This window comes from Oenanthe melanoleuca, chromosome 18, assembly GCF_029582105.1.
Source record: "Oenanthe melanoleuca isolate GR-GAL-2019-014 chromosome 18, OMel1.0, whole genome shotgun sequence".
In the NCBI taxonomy this organism is placed as follows: domain Eukaryota; kingdom Metazoa; phylum Chordata; class Aves; order Passeriformes; family Muscicapidae; genus Oenanthe; species Oenanthe melanoleuca.
In genome coordinates, this window is record NC_079351.1 from 5,225,547 (window position 1) to 5,249,563 (window position 24,017).

Below are 24,017 nucleotides of genomic sequence, written 5' to 3' on the forward strand. Positions count from 1 at the left end.
AGAGTTCTCTTTAGGGCTCAGGTATTATATTGCAAACTAATGTGGACCTTTGCTGACATTTTGATTTATTTGTAGTGTGAGTTTCAGACCCCTTCAATGATATTGAATGGCCAAATGATGTGAGGTCAAACAGAGTTTGCCAAAAGCTAATGCATCTCATACTAGACTGCATATGAAACCTGCCTGCTATCATTCTTCCACATTTATTACTATTATTATTATTATTATTATTATTATTATTATTATTATTATTAATACTACTATTATTATTATTTCTCTTCCACCTTTGGAGAGGACAAGACAGTCAATATGGGGATTCCTCACACAATAAGCAGGATTCCAAGCAAGAAGCTTGCTAATGAAAGTATTGCAGAATGGTCTGCACATTTTAATGGACCTTGAACAAAGATTTCAGCTTTTCTTTTTCATTTTTTTTTTTAAACACCACATGAATTTTTATAAGTATATTACTTCAGACTTGTTTTGAATACGTAGGGGTCACCTTCCTTGATGGAGCCTGCATAATGGCAGAGAGGGCAAAGTGAAATGGAATGAATAAATAAGGAAAGATTACACTGTACCTTTCAAGGACAGGAACTACAAACAAAGTTTGGGGGGTTGTTTGTCTTGGTCTTTTCACCCTTCTCAGTTTTAGCCTTTTTTTTTTTTTTTTTTTTTACTCTTTAAACTTGTCAACACCTCCTGCACTGTTAGGAATGGCAAACATCTGTCATACTTTGGGACTGGCAATTATTTTTTTTTTAATAATATAATATTTTTCTGTCAACAAGAAGCAGTCTTGATAATTCAAGCTTCAAATTAGTTTTTGCCTAAGGGTACCAAATAAGAGCTAATGACAACTTTGCTACAGATGTCATTAAACATTTAACCTGACCACATTAAGCAAAGCCCACACCACATTCTGCAGGCAGCCAGGAGGAAAAAAAAAATATATACTCTTTGAGGATAAAAACCTGATATATTCCCCTAAAAAAATTGGGGTTTATGCAAAGAGAAGTAAAGCTTCACCACTGATAGTGTGTAGAGCTGTAAATTGTGTCTCTTTGCTCTGGAAGGAGGATGCAGAAACATGAAGTGACCCCAAATGCCAAAGCCTTGGCCAGCAGTGATGTGTGGATGGACAACTGGAGCATCCTCCACACAAACTCCTGGGACAAGGGCACACGAGGCTCAGAGCTCAGGAGTGGGGTGTGCCCAGACCTCAAAATTCCAACAGGAAGAAGATTTAAAAAGCCAATTCCCTGCCACGAGCAGGTTGCACGTTCAGAGCCTGATGGGATGTCAGGATTAGGGAAGAGGAAGCAGGAAGCACACAGGGAAGTGGTTCAGCTTTTCAAATAATGATCCAGATCACTAACATCCTGGCTGTCTCCATGGCAACTGGATTGCTTTGGAATGCAGTTGTGGGTTGCCAGTTTTGAACCCTTGTGAATAAAGGGGCATTGGAGAAGCCCCCTTAGGTGCATTTGAAACAGATTTTCATCAAGGAAGTTATTTAGTATATATGTACTTTTACATAAAATATTAATTTTTTTTTTTCATTTTAAGTACTAAGTACTCCCAAAACCCTGGAATAGAATTTTCTGCAGAACCACTGGCAGTGGAATGTGAAAGGTCCAACAAATATGAGCTTAATTGTAATTTCCCCAAGAATTTTTTAGAAAGTCATTTTGCAGCCACCTGAAGAAGAGATAAAACTTTCTGCATGACAATGGACAAGAGAACCAGATAAATGTGTTCCCTCACCCTGGCTGGGTTGAGATGTTCCCTTGATTGTACTATCATATCAAAACATGGACTTCCAGAGAGAGCAGGATAAAATGCAGAGTCATTCAGGAATCCACAGCCATTAAACAGCAGAAAAACATTTTTAATTCCTATTTTTGTTGCAAGGGGGCTTAAATCAGAAACTCTTTTCAGACTACCAGTAATAGAGCCACAAAAAATAGAAGAAAACCCCCCCATGACACTAACACTGTAAACTCTTAAAAATGAAGAACACATTTTACTGTTTCTTTGTCAAACATGATATCATAGATTTTAATAAATGCAGGTGAAATTCTGAAAGGTTCTGAGCACATTTGAGGACAAATTACTTACCCCCTACACTCAGCTGAAGAGGGCAGTGGATTCTTTATGAGATTCTCTGTGAATTTAGGTAAGATCAGAGTTATATTTAACAGAATTCCCACATGAGGGATCCCTCACCTAAAACAAGATCTGCTAGCTTTGTCATCAAGTCTTTTGTCTGTTTTCTCTTATTTCAGGGACTGATCCAATGCATCCCTAAATTTCTGGTGGCAAGGAAATTGAGACCACTAGAAGAATATTTATTGTGGCAAGCAGAGTTCAGGCACATCTATACCAGGATGCAGCCCCAAGCCAGAGTAAATCTATCAGCAGTGTGACAGTCTTTGCTTTGCTCTGGCCACGAGTTAACTGTTGGACACCTGCTCTGCAACTCAACATTTTCTCCTTGAGGAGAGAAAAGGAGTCTATTTTTATCCTTTTAACTGTCAAAAAGAACTAGGATCAAGTTTCTGATTTGCCAGATTTTTATTTTTATTTTTATTTTAGCAATCTCTCCACCTCAGCTTCCTGGAAATGGAGTTTTTCTGACCCATGAACACAGTCAGGATTCAGAGCTATCCATCTTCACTTGGTCTTGAGATTGATGGGAATTGCCTGATTTCACTCCACTCAAGTCAACACTTTTGCAGTCATTTAAAAATCATGTAGAGACCTGTCCTCAGATGTAGTAACAGACTCCTGTTTTGTAAACCAGTAACAGTCCCTTATTCCACATCACAGTTTATGAATTCATCAGTCTGAAAGGCCATTATCAGAAACTCCACAGAACATGAGCTGTGGTGTGTGTCAATGCTGAGGGAATTCTGCCATAGTTATTTTATTAAGTGCTTATTAGCAGCAGCCAAATTTGCCTCACAGTCCATCCTTTGGGCAAAAAAAGAGAATACAAAAACAAAAAAAAACATGCTATGGGCATCTTTCCAAGCTTAATGAACTGCCACAACAAAACTGCCTTTTCTTGCTTCATAGGTGTCACAATTCATGCTCTATCCTGACACATTACTTGAAAAACACAGCCACTGCCACATGGCATTTTACACCAGCAAAACCTCCTCTAGCCTGTGCTGAGGGATGAGCAGTTGTGAGGGTTTGTGCTGCTCTTGCATCTCTTGGCACTTCACAGGAAGTCTATCTGCATTAAAAGATTTTTCAAATCAAGCCCACTTTATTGCCTTAAAATCATTAGCCTGAAAAAAAAAAATCTCATATAGTTATTTAAGGTTTTATTTCTCTTCCAATTCTAATTTGATAGATTATGACATTGTGCATATGACATCTAAGGACAGCCTTCATTTTCATCAAATATCACCTTAATTATGTCACACATCACACAGAACCTCCCCTAGGAGTACAATCACCCCAACACTGCAGAGATGTTGTCGTGGTTTTGGTTCACCAAGTTTTTGATTTCCTGGCCAATGCACCAATTTATTCAGTGCTGGCTGAACCACCAGTGAAATCTAGAATTATCTATTAATTCTCCTGCTGCAAGACAGGATTAGGAGGAGAGCAGAGGAGGCTCAAACTTTAAAGGGCATAAAGAAAACTTTATTAACAGAATTAAAAGGAAAAAAAAAAAAAAAAGATAAACTAGAATAAACCCTCAGAACACTTCTCCTCTCCTTAATTTTCTTTCGTTTTTCCCCTGGTAAGGTACAGAGACAAATTTGGTCTTTTCAATCAGTTTACCACTCATAAAATAATCTCCTTTTAGTGCACTTAGGGAGAGGAATCTCCCTTGCTATGCCACGGAGACTTCTCCACAAGAAACAATTCTCTCATGGTTTTTAATTTCTATGAAAAGCAGCTGCTTGGAATCTGCAATCCTGAAGACCCTCCCCTCTTTTGCAGCCTTCTCACAGTTGTGTTCATGGGCCATGTCAAATTTACAGTGTCCTTCTTTAAGGATGAGCTGTTCCAAAGCAAAGGTTCTCTTTATTGTCTGTCTCTGAAATTATCTTCATCTCTGGGAACAGAGGTTCTCTTCTTTTTCCCTGGGGCAAAAGGTCTTCACCTCTCTGTGTTCAAGCTTTTCAGGGGATCACAGCTACTCCAGAATCTGCTTATTTCTGCATGGATGCCTCTGCTCACATCTGCAATTTGAATGCTCCATACCCCAATGCTTTTTATCATCATTTGTAGGATATTCAGTTTATCACAGTCTATCACCAGGGCTTACAAAAGGATTTCAGCCTGAGACTAAGGCATCTCCTCATTCTCCTCTCATCTGGGATTTTCACTCTTTTTTTACTGAGACCCATGAAATGGGACAGTATTTCATCCACATCCCACACAGCAGCTTTATAATGTCTGCCTTCACATCCTGCTCATCAGGAATTACAGACCTCAGGTAAAAACTCCTGTAAAATGTCATCCCCAATTCCTTATTTGTTTTCCAGTGACTTTTAATTAAACATTGATGTGTGAAAAATGTCAAAACCACTTTTTCACAGATCCCTGAATGCAGTTGTGATTAAGTTTTAAATAAATAAATAGTTGTCATTTTAATCAACAGCACAAACTCCTGAGAGCTGAGGCAGGGAGCAGTGCAGGAATACATTCAGAACACAGCACAGGTTGGGCTACAGGTGATGCTGTCAGGCTCTTCTGCTCTTCAGGAGTAAAAAGATCAAGCAGGATGAGAACTCAGCACTCCAAGAAATGGTCTAAGTTGCTTGTAGCTGGTTTTCCAGAAACTCTAATTCAGTAAAAATTTCAGGAATACCTAACATCTGCATAGCTGATTACAACTCGAGTCTGCCATCAGCCTGAAGAAACTGAGATATATATATATATATATATTTATGACAGATGTGTGAGTTTATATAATTTTAAAGCTGTTGAGAGGACATACAGTTAAAGAAATGCATTATTTGAATTTCAGCAGATAAAGACAAAAAAAAAAAGAAATATACAGGAGAAAAAAAACAAGAAGATAAGGAAAAAAAGAAACAAACAGGAGTCTTGTGTGCTGTCACAGGTGGGTGGAGCTCGACAAAGTTCATCAAGCCCTCACAGCTAATTGGCACAGAGATAATGAGCAGCCCAGGTGAAGGTGGCATGGGAGCAGACAGAGCTGCAGGACCAAATTCATCTCGAGTGTGTGCCCAGGACAGTGTCAGAGGCTCTCCTGCCCAGCTCTCATTTCCAGTCCTACACACAATACTGCAATAATCAGGCAATCCCCCAGACCCAACTCCCCCTGCCCCATCTCTCACTCATTGTTCCAAAAACACCTTAAACCAAGGAGCAGTCAAGTGAGTCAGTTCAGTTTCCTCTATGAAAATATTGTACTGTAGCTTGAATACAGATATGCTAAAATTTATTCCAGTGGCATTTTGCTTTAATTCTACAATGACTTCTGAATTAATAAGAAGTTCTTGACAACATGAGCTCTGTTCCAAATAGATCTCTTAATGCCACCCATGTGAATGGCAGAGGTATTGCCAGTGACCACTGTTGATTGGTTTGCCTATTATGTTCATTTTGTTACAACTGGACTTATTAAAGTACATGTTTTAGTCTCTAACTTCAGTAAAACAATATCGAGTATTTTCCAGAACTGAGAAATCTGTATTGTACCATATAGTTCTCATGCAAGCAAATTAAGTTGAAATAAGCAATTGAAGAAGACTATCAATGAAGTATATGAAAAATATCCTTATTAAGACCAGTTTTAATATTTTTTTCATTTGGCTTGAATCCTAACAAGCAGGTGATCAACAGCTCCATTAATAACACAAATGCCATCCTCACACTAGTACACTCCCACACAAAGAAAGCAAATATATTGTAGATTGATCAAAGAAAAATGTTCAAAAGCATAACTCTGATAATCAGAATTGAATGAATTTTTCCTACAGTGCTTTAGAAAGCATCCCACCATACTCAAGTTCAATTGAGCTGTGTTCCTGGGCAATAAGCAGAGCACTTTACTTTTAAAATGACCAGTGTCCCTTTGAAAAGGAACTATTGCAATTAAGATGTTAAGAACAATCATAATCTGGTTCATAATTAAATCCATCTTCATGCTGTGGTTAAGGACTGTAAATTAAATAGAAGATAACTTCTTATGTTTGACATTTTTAGCAGTATTTCTCATGAATATGAGCTCCTTTAGTTGACTAGAAATGCCCTGAAATCCCCATCAGCAGATATTTCCTGTAGGTTGAGCATTGCTCTGTTAGAATGAGAGATGCCAGTGCATCCCAGGGTTACACACAGGCTACACCAGAGCTGCAACCTGGAGCAAAATGGTCCAGAAACTTGCACATAACAACAGCTGAGGAGGTAAAAAGTTACAGCTGATGCAAAGGACACAGAGAGCTGTCATTCTTCCTGGGAAAATAAGATGGGGTCAAAATAAACATGGATTAGTTGATTTTCAGGAGGGCAGAGTAGCCAATCTGAACATTCTCCCTGGCCCCAGGATCTGTACATTTTCTCATGCTTGCATTCAGTTCCCTCTGGCCTTTATTCAAGCTTGCTTTCAAATGGGTTTTTCCTGTGTCAGTGATCACACTGATCAATGGAGACAGGGCAGAGGATGAGGTCTGAAGCATATTTATCTGTGAGAGCTCACAAGACTTGAGTTTATGTAGCTGGAGATACTGAATTATCTACATCACAACACTGTCAGAGATCCCTGGGACATGTTCACCTCCTCTAATCAAATGGAGCATAGGTGCCTTTAGATGCCTAATTTTGATTAGAATTCACTGAAAACCCAGCAAATCAACCATTCTTAGACCTGGCCTGGGATTGTATAATGCCATAAAATTGAAAGGATGGAAGCAGCCAGAGACAAAATGGACCAGCAATTTTGAAGCCAGAGAAACACAAGGAATATAAGAAAAGAGTGTAAGAGAAGAAAGGAGCTCAGGATGTGCTGGGTACAGTCAATGCCTCCTCAGAAATATTGGTTAGAGACAGGCAGAGCTTGCCTATGGATCAATGATGGATGCAAAGTAGGGAACTGAGGAGGACATTTACTGAACCATAAACAGCTGGAAAAAATCATTATCCTTCTTTTAAGCCTGCTCTATAATTTACATAGAAGAGTTTGGAGTGGAAGGGACCTTAAAGCTCATCCAGTTTGAACCCCCTTCCATGGAGCAGGGTGCTTAGAGACCCATCCCAGCACTGAACACTTCCAGGGGTGGGGAATCCAGAATTCCAGTGGACAGCTTGTGCCACTGCCTCTGCTTCACCAGTAAGGAATTTCTTCCTAAGAGCTAATTTAAATCTGTCCTCCATGAGTTCGAAGACATTCCCCCTTGTTCTGTCACAGCATGTCCTTGTACTCTTTCTGTCTGTGGGGAGTACCCTGATCTGCAGAGCACACTCATCAGACCAATTAAGGCTCCACAAACATCACTCTGAACAGGAGCCTCTCCCCAGTAAACATCCAGTCTAATATGGTCACATCTCAGTGCAGAGAGGGAGGGATGAAAAAGAATGCCCATGTTTGATACATTTATGAATTCAAATTTTAAAGAACCCTGCATAAAGGGCTGTAACTCCACAAAGAATTTCAGGAGTGGGGAACAAACTAATGCACAAAACCTTTTATCCCTGCATAGCTGGGGGTTATTAACACAGGGGCCTCAGGCTAGGGCATTAATTTTCCCAGCTATGTAAGAGTGAGATGCACAAAATAAGTTTTTCATTGCCTATTTGAACAGTACTAGACTGCACCAGGGCTGTGATTTGGAGTCTTGGCTCAGTGGGATGTGTATGTGTGGTGTTGGTTTATTGTTGGTTTAGTTTTTGTTTTTTAGAGTCTAGCTGTTTTCATCTAAGGGAATATGTCCTGAATTCTAAGACAGGCACATGTGGGTCTGAAATGCAGACTGGAGTTTAATCTTTCAGGAAACTTTAAGGATGATAAATTCTCCAAAAGCATATTCCTTTATAATCCTTGACCTTGTTAACTCCTCAGAAATATCTTCTATGACAAAAGGTTGTCAGATGAGCAAAAATAACAGCAGACAGGTGTATTTTCAAATAATTTGACTTCCTATTGCCATCCACTCTGGATTTCCCACACAAAACCCACACAAATTGGGGCACAGGCTTTCCAATCATGCAAATGTGGACAGGAGCATCTGTTGTATCTGGAAGGCAAAGGAGAAACAGGAGAGCTGAGTTCTAGCACCAGTCCCTGTGTCTCTAAGTGCTAGACCACCCATAGCCTGATAAATGTGAGTTTGACAGCCCTGGGTCTTTGCTTCTCAGTCTCTTTGGCTGAACCATCTCACTATCACCGTTTATTTGAGCACCCAATAAAATCCCAGCATTTGTAAAAGATACTCTGTGTCTGCATTTCCCACAAAAGGACATTTTTCAGTTCAAGCAAAGGCTATTTAACAAAACCCATTGATAACATGAATATAAAGAAATCCTTTGTAATTTGAACAGGAGGGGGGAAAGAAAGTACAGGTAATTTTACAGCTTTTTCTTTTCTTTCTTTCTTTTTTCAAGGTCTCTCTGAAAGAAAGAAGTTGCAGCGATATTTTGAATGTGTTGGCCAATTGAGTGGGTTTGCAAAATAAAGCCAGATGGCAATGGATTACCCAAATGTTTCACTGTGGGAAGTGAGCCATTTGCTGTGCCTCCAACAGGATTGTTTCTCAGATCCCACAGCTCACACAGCACCTGCTGGGGCTGATGGCAGGAGGAGCAGCTAGCCACTGGCCAGCTGCAGGTGGCCACAGCTCCCCCAGCTCTGGGGACAGCAGAGCAGACTTCAGTGGATAAAATAGAATGGCAGCTACTGGTATGGAGCTTCCACAATTATTTAAATCAGTTTCTGCTGAAGAAAAAGTGAAGTCTGGTCTAGCAGAGCACAAGACCCCTCCACACAGAGCTATCAGTGCAAGGTGTGAGCACCAGCCACCAGGTCCTGCTTGCTCTGAAGTTGGCATGACACTTTTTGGGGGTTAGGTTTCTCTTCCTTTTGCTCCTTTTTACTTATAGAATTTTCCCCATAAATTGCTAGGAAATACTAACAACTGGGTACTTAAAAAACAAAAGTGGTGGCCAAGCCTTAGGGGAGGAAGGCTTTGGTTGCACTTCTGAGAGTTCTGCTGGTTCTCTCTGTCCCTCTTGGCTTCAGAGCTGCTGCTTGGGGAAAGGAATTCAGTGCTACTGGAGCCCAGCAATGCCAGGGGTCTGTAAAACACCCCAGTCACCCCCAGAGCTTCCTGGGAAAACAGCATTTTAGTACCTGTTTGTACAGATAAACTGAGGCAGCTTTTATTTTTTTTCATATTACTGGTACTTCATGCTGTCTGTGCTGCCTCAGCTTCAGACAAAATTCACACAGACTGTACCCCAATCTCTTCTTTTCTTCCTTATATTCACACATAATAATGAAGGAGGAAAGAGGCTGTCAAATGCTATAGGAAATCAAGAAAAATAGCTTCACATTTCAATTACTTTTACATATCATTAGGACTGCTCTGCAAATGTCTCCTTTGCAATTTCAGGAAACCATTTAAATCATCCTCTTCCAAGAGCACTAATTCAGACATTTCCCCAGCCAGGTAGCCCTAGAATGACTATCTCTGCATTAAACCACAGAAACTCTGAGAGAGGAATTTAGAGCAGCTAAGTTATAAATCCTCTTGTTGCATTAAAGGCTTTCTTGTTAAAAAAAGAAGAGGTTTGTTTCTCTCTTGTGGCATGACTGAGCACTGGGATCTTTTAGTTTAGGTCATTAACACACCAGTGTAAATCTATTTATTTCTTACTGTTCAGTTTCACTACTGTTCAGTTTCCCTGTGATAAAATATGAAGATCAGGGATTTTCAGAATAAAACTGTCAGTCAATTCAAGCAAACTAATAAAGAGTTACAGAATAATAAGAATGCACAAAATGTTGGATTATAAAATTATTTTTAAACAAGTCCTGAAAGTGCAAATATCATTAAAAACAAAAAAATGTGCAGATATTTTATGCAACATTTTGCCTTTGACAAGATTAATGTGAGGGCTGAGACTTTCACACCAGCAGGACCAAAAACCCTCACTACAAAAATATCAGCTCCACTTCAATAACAACCAAGTATCTGAAATACTCTGGTTTTTGGGGAAGAGCAGAACTAAATTGAATTAACCATTGTCAGTTTTAAATGAGATGGGGGGGAATGAAACACCTTTCCCACAGTGCTTCAAACTCTTGGGCCAGAAAGGCAAACAAGCCTCATCCAATGCCTCTGACCTTCACCAATGGTATCAGAGGCCACACTGCTATTCTCTCACCCATTTGCAGTTAATCAGATTAAATGAAGAGGATCATTGGGTTAATTAGGTGAACAAGGCTCACTAATGGCAATAAGCAGGAGAATGCACAGAGCAGACTTCAGTGGATAAAACAGAATGGCAGCTACTGGCATGGAGCATCCACAATTATTTAAATCAGTTTCTGTTGAAGAAAAAGTGAAGTCTGGTCTAGCAGAGCACAAAACCCACAGTCAGTCATCCTGGTCTCACATGACAAAGTCAGGCCTTAAAAGAATTCTTGAAAAAAGAGCACAAATTGCAACCTTGTTCTGCAAATCTCTTCCTAACTTGGAGACACTTCCATTAAATTTTACAGGCAAAATTTATAGTCTGGAGTTATGTCAAGGAGAAAGTAAAAGTTGCCTAATTTACCATGTGCAGCTCAGCTTTGACTCAGATTCTATTCTTGAGCATTACATTATGCAAACTACTCCATAAAGCTCCTTAATCCCCTTAATGCAGCCCACACTGGTTTAAAAATTAAAAATCACTATTGTTTCCATTATCCTTTTAATTGGATGATGGCATGACTAATATACAATATAAAAGTAAACTATTTAATCACACATAATCATCCTGTTTTACATTTTATTCATGCCAGGTATTTCTAAATTCAGATGTTACAATGTCAATCAACATACAATTTATAGCCTTCAAGCTTTTCATACACACATTACCTCTGAGATAGTACAATGCTGAAGCATGACTGAAATGCATGGTAGAAAAGCAGTGTAAAAATCAATAATTGCATAGCAGAGAGTGGATGCTCTAAACATTTCATGGCAGGTTGTTGTGATTCCTCTGTGTGTGAGAGTGGCAGAGGGAGAAAACAAGGAGCATTAGCTCTAATGACAAGGCTTGTGGCATTGGGAAACCCAGAAACTCCTTTCTGCTTCTCTACCAGAGGATGAAGGAAGAAAAGAATGAGGAGAGCACATAACCTCCTGCCTTACTCAGCAATTTGATGAACTGATTTCTATGCTAAATTGAGCATCATGCAGGAGAAAAAGCATCAGAAACTCCTCTAGCCTTGCTCACCTTTCAAGAGAAATTCTTTCAGGCTGAAACAGTTCCCCCATGCAGTATTACATTGATATGATAAAGATATCATCTGGTATTTTACAGTATTTAACTGGCTGGCTACATAAATTGTTTGATTAGAGGAAGGACTGCACATGAATTGTAGCAGGCAATATCAAAACAGAACCAAAATGTCCAAGATGAAGATACACAAGCAGCTTTTTCTGATTGCTAATGGGGAGATCAGACAGTACATTCTGAGTAAATCTTCAGTGGTCTTGTCTGAGTTATTTTCTAAAACATCTCCATTAGAGTTGCTCATTATTTTAAAGTAATTCTTAATAAATATTGATTTGCTAATCATTTTTGCAGAAACAGTTGTGCCATTTTTAGAATTTATTTCCTTGTTGTGCAGATGGACTTTCTCTTCTGGCAGAAAAAAAAAAGCAAACAGAAAACTATTAAGTTGCTGAAAAGTCGTGTTTTTATATTTTATAACCAATTTCCTCACATAGACTTCAGAATTACAGAATGTTTTGATGTTTTTAGTTTTTGTTCTAAATGTAAGACAATAACTCAATGAAATGCCTTGATTAACTCAGTCCATACTTTTTTATATTCAGTTCACAAACCATTCCAAGGCTTGAACTTTACACTCCCACCTCAGAAATATTTTTCTAAAAGATCAGATGTTCATTAGACAGAAAAGCTTCTTATTATTCATTCCAGTTCCAGCCTGCATTCCCTCTTTAAAGATAGGCTTGCCTGTTTTCCTCATGGTGAAATATTAATGGATCATTATTTATACAAAGGAATTAAAGAGAATGCTGCTCAGTTTCTATAAAATTTACCCATTTCAATGGTGGAGACCACACTGGATCTTTAGGGGATGTTTTTTCAGGAGGTCAGTGTATGAAACATCTGAAACACTCCAGTATTTCATAAGAGAAAGTTGAGATTTATGCATTAGAATACAGTTTGAAGTAAAGGAAAGAAGGTAGTATTTTTCATAAAAAGGTAAGAATAAGTTACATGTAATTTAAATTGTAAAGCCATTTACAGAAAGCAAGATTTCTTAATGCCTATATAACAGTGTTATTACAAGAAGGGAAAAAAAAAATAAAGCTATTTTTCTGTTATTAGAAATAAGTAGTAACTGGCTGAGCTGCACAATTCCAGTGCTGTCAGATGAAGTCTCTCCCTGAATTAAATAGCTGCCACCTACAAAGCAGATACAAAACCACTTCAGATGTGCAGAATCAGTGTAATCTGAAACAAAACAGAGAACACCAGAAACACTCTGGTGAGAAAGTAAGACTGCTGAAAACTGGAAATGCCAAGGTTCTGCAATGTTTGCCAAACAGTTTCTTGTCTATCACAAAGAGGAATCAACAAAGCTTAGGTGTTACCAGAACTAAAAGAATCTACATAAAAGGAGCAACAATAAAATATTTGATTGGATTTGGGAGTTTTGGGGGGATTGGATTATTTTTTCCAGCAAGAATTGCACGTGTAGGATTTTTTAAAGGTTTTTGAGAACTGCCTTGGAAAAACAAAACAAAAAAAATCCTTCATCTGTAAGGTGAAAAAAATCTGTTTACAAACCAAAGCCAGGATTGTCCTTCCCTTTTTGATCCCAGTACAGGTTTCAGATTTACAAGGACAGGAGAGCCCAGGTCAGTGCCCTGGTTCCAGGACCAGTCAGTGTGACTGGTCAGAGCTTCCCACAGCAGAGGTTACACACAGAGTTTGTAAATTAAGATTACAAGCAGATTTCCAACCCCTTTCTGCCCTGCCCTCTGCATGAAGGAAGAAAAGGAAATTTTCTGGTGCTTCTATCCACACATTAATTCCTTCCTCAGCCTGGTGCACTCCCTTCTCCCCATATTCCCCATCCTCTGCTTTGACCAGCTCTGTTAAGGGAGGTAGAATAATTGAATTTTTGAGCTTTTGCCCACATGAGCTGTTGACCAGGCCCCTGGGTACATCCTCATCAATGCAAAGTATTAAAAAATCCAAACCCAAACTTACTACAACAGGGTTACTCATCTGAAGATAAGCTATAGAAGCTTGGATGAAAATTGTTACTGTGCCTGGGAAGGAGTAAAAGCCTTTCCTGGGGCAGAAACAAACCAGTGTCAGAGCCACAACTGCATGAAAAAGTCATATAATTGTTTGCTCATATTTCCTCTCTTCCCAATGAGTGGAAAGTGGCCCACAGCATCTCTTAGTACCTTTATATACAGTTGCTGTTTGCTCATCTGCTTTTATAGGCATGGTCCTTTTCAGAGTGCTAATGTGCTTTGTAGATGCAATAAATCTAAATAAGTATTCATAAAGACTTGGGTTTCCCCAGAATTACTCCCTTTCACATGCCTGCACAGGCTCTAGCAGAACCATTTTGCTTTATTTAGTGTCTTCTGTTCAATGCTACTACATAATGCTGTTTAAGAGCTACATCTATCATTGACTTCTCCCCCTGAAAATATAAGGAATTAAATCACAGATGGCTTAAAACTGGATCTTGTTGAAAAGACTGATCTTCTCACAACTTCTCTAAGTCATTACTTTTTTAACTTAAGCTTCAACTTCAAGCTTCAAGACACTGTGTTTGGCAGGTTTTGCTTTTGTTTCATCATGAGCAATTTAAAAACATATTTAATTTTTCTAAAATGTACTGTTTGCTCCACATGAGTTTTCTTTTATTTTTGCTTCTTGCACCGCAAATCTGCTGAAATGAATAATTGAATTGTTCTCAGTAAGACTTTAAGTAGGGAAAATTAATGTGGAATAACACAAACAGTTATGTAGAAACAAATCAAAAAGAAAATACTTTGAGTTTGGTAAACAACTGCTAAAATCAAGTCTGCCTCTGCATGAAAAAAGCACGTGAGTTTTTAAAAGAAAAGAACTTAAATTTCCCATATTGTGTAGTATAAATTTAATATTAAAAGGGAAAAAAAAAAAGCATATCATTTCAATGTGAATCAACAGCCCCAGCAACTCCCAGTTCACATGCCAGGCATTGTAGGGCTCCTGTGAGCTGAACTGGCATTTCTCAAAGGTGAAATCCCACCAGGAATCCTGCTGGGAGCAGCATCCAGAGCCTGCAGGGATCCCTGGAAAAGCCACCTGCAGGTACTTCACCCCACTGAGATAAACAGGGATTTGTGTGGCTCTGCTCTGCCCACAGTGCCCTGTGAGCTCCACAGCTTCTTTGGGCTCTGTTTGCAGGTTTTGGATAAATTCTCTGTGCTTTTTCACCCTCTCTTTCTGTAGCCTGGAGCAGATGCTGGTGCAGCATCTCATCACTGCTCCTCTGGGATTATTCAAGGAATCTATCACACAGTAAATGGTCACTGCTCTTTAGGACATTTCTTATTATGCCCAGCACCACTAATTGCTTTAGTCCATCTTGCACCACCCCTAGCTCACTTTCTAGATTCTCTTCCACTCATGAAGATGCCAAAGATATTCATTCACAAGTCTGGTTTCTCTGCTAAGAAATCCTTATGCCTCTTGAAATTTTAATTTCACTGGCAATTTTTGGCACTATTTCCCACAAAGCATCAGGAGATGAAAGCAAGTGAGTGGCAGGGTGGATATAATATCTGCTTCTATGTATAACTTCTGTGAAAGCCATTAAACAGCATCAGAAAAGCCAAAGTTTCAAAGGCCATGCTAAGAGAGAGCTTCTGTTTCTGCTGGAGAAAAAGAAAAGGAGAATCAGGGTATTTGCAGAATATTTGCAGAAGGGCTTTTCTTCTTCTGCAAGCAGAGGATTCCTTTGGAAAGAACAGATCTTGGAATGAATGTATGAGTTTTCAGAGCAAGAAGGGTTAATTTTTCCATGGATTTTTCAAGCCAAACTGACCACTCCAGTAATTGGGATGAAGTCAATGATAGAAATAAATATTGTTAATGGAGCTTATTAGAGTTACATTTAGACACCATTGCACTGTGCATATGGGGTAGGGAAGGATTTCTGCCCTGAAAACATCTGGAAAAGAAGGAAAAATACAAGACATGAACTGATTCAAACAAACATCAGGTCTTTTTCTCAGGTCATGGGAGGAGTTATTAAAGATTAGGTAAAGGAATGGAAAAAACCCTGAAAAACCAAGCAACAAACCAATCAACCAAAAAAAATAAAAAAGAAAACAACAAAAAAGCAAACCAAGAAAAGACAAAGTGAAATTGAAGAAAGAGCAGGCAGTATGGAGTGAAAAATACAAATATTATAGTAAAAAAAGTACTATAAAAATAGTAAAAATAGTACTATATACAATACTAAAATACAAATATTAGGGAAATAGGCAAACTGAGGAACATGGTGAAGTCCTGCCTGGTTTCTTCTGATCCTGCTTCTGCCAGCTGGGGTCTGGCTGGCTTTCCTTTGGGAACAAAAAAAAAAAAAAACTCTAAAAGGAGCCCACACAGCCTCCTATGCAGGAAGGATATTTTCCAAATCAGCCTTAGGAAATCTCAGAGCGTTTACATGATGAAAATGCCACATATGGTCCTCTTGTTTATAAACTGTCTTTACTAGTAAGAGACTGAGCACGAGCAGATTTTAAAAAAATAAATAAAAGCAGCTTGGCTGGCTTCCCTACAGAACTGCAGTTGCACAAATATTCCTTCTCAGAAAAGGAACAACTCAGAAAAATAATTAAAAATACAAACATATGAATCCAAATGATCTCCTCCCTCAGTGGGTCCCTAAAGCAGCTGTACCCTGAGTGCAAACCCCTTTCTCCATTCCAAATATGATGGTTTTGCAGGCAGGTGAAGGCTCAGCAACTTGCTAATGCAGTAAATTATGCAGTGGGGAAAGTGAGTGTGACAGCATCCAGCTGTAACATCAGGCACACAAAATACAGGTAAACAGTTTAATTACCCAAACCTTCTCAGCTCCATGGGGAAACTGCTGAAAGATTAAATTTCTTTTTTTTTTTTTATTCCCTCACATTTCCCCCATGTGAACATTCTCCTTCCACAAGTACAACCCTTCTGTTCAGTTAAATAAACACAAACACAGCCTGGCCATTCCATCTCAGTTTAAATCAAATTTGTACCACCCCTAGTCCTTCTCCTTCTCTCCTGGATGGACAAACGTGTTTGTGGTAAATCAGATTTTCCTTTCCTTGGTATACAGTTGAGTCAAGGGGAAATCCTTCTCTGTGGAAGATTTTTGCAGCTCATGAATAGGAATTTAAGGCTGAAATAATCACAAATCCTACAAAACATCAGAGGCTCATGACCTATGGCAGCCATGGGCTCCAGTTTGGGGTTTGGTTGTTGGGGAGGAAATAGAAAAATCTTATGAGTGCCTAGAAAGTAGTTCTGAAACAATAGATAAAATAGAGATGTTTTGATTTAGAGGCTGAAAATGGCCATGTGCAGGTTTGAGGCCTCTTCCTTTGTTTAGATGATGCCAAATGCCCCAAATACCAAAGAACCAACAGTCCCAAGTGTGGCAGGAAAGATCTAAAAATAAAAGTTACAGATAAGAAAGCCATAAAACATGGTAATTTAGTGATTCCTATAGGTTGCATGCAAATATTAGGAAATTAATATATTGTATTAGATTGGTTAATGGAAATTAGAATATTCATCATAGAAGAATACTTATTGTATTGTAAATGGGAAATTGCTCTCTTACCTCTCTTACTCATCATGCTCCACACTCTCTTACACCCTTATAATAAACTATAAACCTGAAGAACAGAAAATAGAGAGCTCCTGAGTCTGTCCAGAGACCATCCAACCAACAATTTAACCCCCACATTTGGTTATAGTGGTAACAGCAAGGCTGCTAGAAACTCCAGCTGAAACACAAGTGATCACTGCCCTTGTCCCCCAAGGCCACTGCCACCTCCCAGGCTCTGTCCCTTGCCCAGGGCTGCCAGCAAACAGCCAAATGCAGAGCAAACCAGGCTTGTGGCAAAGTCTCTCCCAAGCTGAAGAAGGAGATTTTACAGTGCAAATGGCAATTGCATCAATCTTTACAGAGAAGCTGTTGACAAGCTTTAGGCAAGGTAAAAACAGACAGAGGAAAGCAATTAATTTATTATTTTCCTCAGTAAAGAACGGTGTATTGGTAATGGCCCATTGTAAGCATGAATAATGCTGAAGCTGGGAGCAACATGGTATAATTTTAACATTCTACAGCCTTTTAAAATCAATCTTATTGATGTTCATCACATCCATAAAGCTGAAAAGAATGGGTTTACTAAACTTAAGGAAAAGATAAGATCTCATTTTGTGCCTTTCAGTTTCTTCATTATGTTGCCATAATGTCATCAGTGTAATATATTTCACCCCTTTGCCTCTGTTTTAGCATTCATTTTCTGATTCTGCTGTGATCATGCCTGGTTCTTTGAAGCAATAAAATGAATTATGGATATTGCTTTTACTCCACTGCCACATCCAGGAGAGGAGCAGGATGTGCTGAGAGGAAAAAAGTGTTTCCTGCTTGAGGACTGGGAAGTCAACACTGAAAACCAGAATATCTCCCCACCCTCCATGCTGAGAGCCACACCTGGAACCAGCAGAGCCACTTGTTTTGCAGGAGGACTTCAGCCAAAGACTGGCCAGAATAGGAACACAACCACAGAATTTTCAAGGCTGGAAGAGACCTTCAGTGTCACCCAAATCAGCCCAAATCAGGCAGCAAAGGCATTTAAACTGAGACCCTTCAGCCACTGGGGCTTAAGGCACTCTTGCCAAAGTTTTTCAGAGTTTGTTGGGAAAAAAAATAAATTATTGTGCTAAATTATATGCTCATCTCATGGTGTCAGGTCTTCCTTCCAAAGGCCACCATCCTCTCACAAAGCCAAGAGAGATCACTGCACAAGAGCTGAGATTTAATTAAGAAAACAAACTAAGTTTGAGAACTGAAATGCATTGAATTTTGTCAAAATTTTCTTCCTGAATGAAATATCAGGATAACTTTAGACTTTCCTTGCAACAGACACAATAAAAAAGGTAAAGAAACAAAACAAAATGAAGATGCATACACAGGGAATTGTCTGAAGGATTTTGCTTCCCTCAAAAAGTTTGTGTTTTACCTGCAAAGTTTTCAAAGTCATTACTGAGCATCTTAAATGAAATTATTCAGAAGTTGTTTGTAACCACATGCTTGCCCTCAATCTGCCTCATCTTAGTTTGTAATTCCTTGGGGAGAATGACACTTTTTTTAAAAACAAAAAAGCAGAAAACAATGAATTGGAATCTTGCCATTTTCTTATTAAAAATGAGCATCTACACCCAACTAGTTGTGTGCAGACAAAAAAAAAAAATAAAAATCTGTGAATACATAATTTGAAGCCCAACAGCATGCAAATATATTCAACAATTCATCTTGCTTAAGAAGCCTGAGGAAAAAGGCACACAAAACAAAAACGTGTGTGAAGCATTCCAAGTGCATCCTGCTATGTTTGTAGGGATCCCTTAAAAACAAAAAGGGTAAAGAATGGGGATTAGATCACCCATTTCACCACGACTCTGTAAAATGGTGATCCAAAGACAATGAGGCCACAGTGAGATGTTCAAAAGCAGGAGCAGCTCCCTTCTCCAAGACCCCCTGAATTAATTCACAGAGCCCCATGAAAGGAGGATGAACACCTCAGGGAAGGAAAGCTCACTTAGCCTGGCAAAAGAAGTTCACATGTAATAATAGGCTAACAAAATACAGATTAAATAATAAATACCTAAATGAACATTTGAAAAATTGAAGCCATCCAGATCTTTAAAATTCTTTACCTCCATCTAATTTTCAGTTAATATGATTCACTGGTAGATTTCCATCATCACTTAGTGAGTTTTAAAGAAACACCATGAAGTGCTGAAATTTTATTTTGTTTGCTAAATCAGATATTTAGCCTACTTTTCAACTGATAATATAAGGAAATACATGGAATTAGAATCTTTCCAGGTAAGGCAATTAGCAGTTTTACAGATTAGCCTGCTAATTAGAAGCACAACACTCAACCAGGCACAGAGTGTTTGCAGTGTAACACACACTCACCCAGAAAAAAAAACATATTTCCACATTAGTGGGTACCAAAGCCAGTGCCTATCAAAGCTCAATTAAAAATCCAAGCTTTGGACATAGCCTTAATACAAGTTTATATATTGTTCAAGCCTTTACTTGCTCTCACCAATCCAATTGCTCAAAACATTTCTACACAGTTTCCTTTAGTCAATAACCAGGAAAGCCCTCAGGGACCCAGGCTGCAATGGTCAAACGTGCCCCACACCCACAATCTCATAAGTGGGAAGGAAATCCCAAAGTGACCAAAGTCAGGGAACCACTATCACATTCTCCTGTGGATTTTATGATAATGAAATGCTCCCCATACTTTTCTTACTTTATCAAAATGCATCACAGTGCTCAAGACTTAAGCACTCAACATATGCTTGCAAGAAATCTCTCTCATTTCAGGCAGATGTTTGTAAGAAGGGTTTTCATTTGGATAAAGGTCACTGATTACAGCTGGACAGGTCACTCTGTGCCACATGGCAAATTGTTTCTTTGACTCAACATGAGATTTAATATCCTGTGACTCAAAGCAGAACATGCTTTTTGTTTGCATTAGCAGCACACACCAGCCATCACTGGGAGAGCAGTGCCATGGCAGGGACACACAAACCTCTCTGTCCTGAGTGCCCAGCACTGGGCAGCACCCACTGCATGGTCAGAGCACAGGGAACAGAAGGGATGAGTCTGGCCATAACAGCAGGGGGCCTTGCTCTGCTTCTCCCAAGGCTTTGTCCCTTTTCCACAGAGACAAAACAGAAGCACTCACTGCCAGGGTGTGCCTGGACCTCACCATTCCTTGGCTCTAACAGGGACTCATTCAGTTTCAGTGGGACAGGGACAGCTGGCTCTGTGGTGACACAGGGGACATAAAATCAGGCACAAGATGCTTCTGGGTTGCTTCAAGACCTTGATATGAGTTTAGTCGGCCCTGACAGCATGAAAGCACATCAAACTAGTCCATAAAATGTAAACAGGTTTCTTGTGTGCTTGGACATTTTCCAGTCTGAATTTAGGGTAAAAGATATATTTAATACTCCAGAAAAAACCCTTTCTACTCTGGATTTCACTGTTGGGATTGCAGCAGAAGAGCTGCTGCGAACAGAGGAGAGTTTGTGCTGCTCTTCTACAATATCTCAACATCAGCATCTGTTTCCATGGATCTATCTTACTTTTTCTTATCTTTACTGAATGATTACATGGAGGGCAAGATATTTCTTTCCCATATCCTCTATCTGAACAGCATGAAATGAATAAAACCCATGGCAGTGACATTTGTGGTGTCAGATAAAGCTCAGGACATAAGAATTTGATGTAATAATAGTTTTGCAATTGATAGAAAATGAGTCCAAGAACCTTGCAGAAGCAGAAGAACTCATCCCCAGGTATTCCAGGTCCAGTAAAACCTTCCATGATCTTTGATTACAATTTTTTTTGTCCTGCCTCAGTCTTCCACACCCACCAATAGCCCCTGTGCTGAGAGCCCACCTAGTGGAAATTCCAAGGAAAGAGCACCACTAGAAGGGGCTGAGCCTGGCCATACAGAAAAGCCCCTAGAGGTTTATTTTGGGGTGTTATCAGGCCTTTCAATGCATTAACATTTGGTTTAGATATTAGAAAGGACAAAAATATAACTGCAACAGAAGCTTTCTAAGAACAGGCAGATAAATGCAGCAGGTCCTGCTGTCAGCAGCTGCAAATCCCACAGGTGTGGCTCCTGCCCCACCACACTTCATTTGGGAGCCCAAAACTGTGAACACCAGGTGCCTGCTGTGAAGCTGAAGGCACAGAGATCTTCATGAACAGAAAGCTGAGAGACACCCCTTTGACTACTGCCAAGTGCCCCAGGAAGGAGATGGTTTAGAGCAGGAGAGTCTTAGGAGATAATTAGCCATAAATCATTTAATCACATATTAATGAGAGAGAGCCAAGAGACTTATTTTGCAAAAGTTTTTCAAAAGATAGCAATAATAATCTCATTACTCAATTAGCAGCATTCTTTAATGACCTTGTATTTGGTTTCAAGGTCTTACATTCACAAAGTATTTTACACTCAATCTTTCAACATTTCATCCCAGACATTTTACAAGCAATCACTGATCTAAATTGTACTGAATTATTCTTTACAGCACCATGTACTTAAAAGATATCAAAGTATTAAACATAGCAAAACAAACACTGGTATTTGATTATCTTATATAAAATGTATTCATTGCCATCCAAAAAGATAATGCAGATAGCAATTATGATAATAGTGCAGATTATAGACTACAGCACTCATAATTTACCTGCTATAATTTTACCAAGGCAAGCATTCTGTAAGTCTCCATACTGCAGGTCTATTTGCAAATTCACTGGTCAACCTGCTCAGGCTGATGCTGTATGTATTCATACATATTCAAATGAAACTAAGAAAAGTAAGAATGTGACTGTGAGTGCTTATTAGAATGCATGTCTCCCAGCAGATATATTAACAGGGAGCTCTGGGTTATTAGCACTGCCAGGGCAGACTGCAAAAAGGAGCATTGCCAGCCTTGCTGTCCTGGACAGGCTCAGGGCTGGGAGCAGCCCCTGCATGCTGGAATCATCCTGCATTTAGAGTCAAGACCTCCAATCCCAAATACTAAAGCTGAAAGGCTTTGCACCAGCCTGCTGGAGGGACTACCATGTGTTAAATGACTCCAATATCACAACAGAAAGCAGTGTCACAAGGCACTCTAGTGTGCACTGCAGAGATCAGAAACCTCTGAGTGTAATTTAAAGGTGGCAGTCTAAAAGGAGAAAAGAAAAAGGAGGGAAAAAGTAAGAAGGAAAAAAGTCCCTTCAGTTCTCACAAAGAGCTTTCTTAAAATTTGTGCTATTAAACCAGAAGTAAACCACAGAGAAAAGGAATTAAAAAACCAAATCCATTCTATTCTTAATGCCTTGGTGGACACTTATCATATTGGTCTTGTTGGCTCATGTTCCTGATTAGCTTGTCCTCAGCATGGTGGAGGAAAACTAACAAATCAGAGAAACAGAAAGATTTCACACTTCTCTTTCAAGACCTCTTATTAACCTCAGGGTTTTGTGTTGGGTGTTTGGGGTTTTTTTTTTTTTATTATTTTTGCCTCAGTTGAAAAGAAACTAAGAACAAAGAAAATGTCCTTACTCCACATCATTGTGTAGGCACCAGACTCTGTCAAAGTGATGTGCCTCTAGGATTTGTTACAGAAGCTGACACTTCAACAGGTTTTAAAATAAATTTTAAATAAAATGAGATGGAAAAGGAAGAAAGAGATTGTAGGGAATGATGCTCAGATAGATAAATGAGAGCAGCAACACTGAAGATTCCAGAAGAGCTAAGCTAAAGATCTCACACATTATTTTTTTCTAAGCAAGTGGAATTCACTGCTCAAAGGACAAGCTTTGTGAGACTGTTTACAACAGCCCAGCTGAGCCATTTGCTTGTCAGTGCAAGTGGCTCAATGCAGGGCATCTCTTCCAGCTAATCCCAGAAGCAGGACTCCTCTTTTAGAAAGGAAAAGCAGCACCACAACTTAATACACCTCCTGCAATTGTTAAGCCCCTCCTGGGTTCCTAATTTGAAGTACTCCTTTTCCTCACTGCTATTAGCCACAGTATTGTTATTATTTTTCCCATCTCTTTGCAAGGTTTTGGAATCTCTAAGTTAAGTCAAGCTGACCCACTGGGTTCACACATCAAACACCTCCTGCAGGTACCTCAGCATCAGTTCAGCAGGAAACCCTCCTGACCTCCCTGTTTATCTTCCTGAGGCAGCCCCAGGAGGAGCAAATTAAAACACTGAGGCAGCTCAGCTCCCTTGGCTGTGAAAGGGAACACTGAAGGCTGATATTTTCTGGTAGTTTTTTTTTATCCCTCAGGAAGATCCTCTCCTGCTTTTTCCCAAAGAATCTTGACTATATCCCAGGTAAGGAAAGAACTGCAAATATCAAACCATGCATGTAAGAAAGAAGAAAAAGGCAAAAAAAACCACAAAACAAAACAAAACAAACAAAAAAGAAGACCCAGTTTACTTTGGAATCAGTGTTAAGATATGACCCTTCATCTTTTAATAGTATTTGATGTAGTACCAATTTGGAAAAAAAAAAAAAATTAAAAAAATCTTTTTTAGACCAAGTATCCAAACATCTGCAGCCAGTTCAACAAAGGGAGCAGGACCTGTTTTGGGGACCTCTATCACAGAGCACTTAAATTTTAAATTTCTAAGGAAAATGAAACTCTGTTTTCTAGGTACAGTTCATGGCTACCTGAAACTACACCTCTGAGTAAGAATAGAAGAAAATTCACCTAATTTTGGTTATATATAGGATGATTCACTATGCATATTGACAACAACTGCTAGGTCCACCTCTGTGGTGGGTGCTGGCCAAATTGCCAGTGCACCCACTAGAATTATTTACTCATTTTTTTGCTGTGAGATAGGGTTAGGAGATGAGCAAAGCAGGCTAAAACTTTTAAGGTTATAAAGGAAAACTTCATTAACAGAAACTAAAAGAAAAAATAAGAAGAATCAGAATAAAACCTCCAGAACACT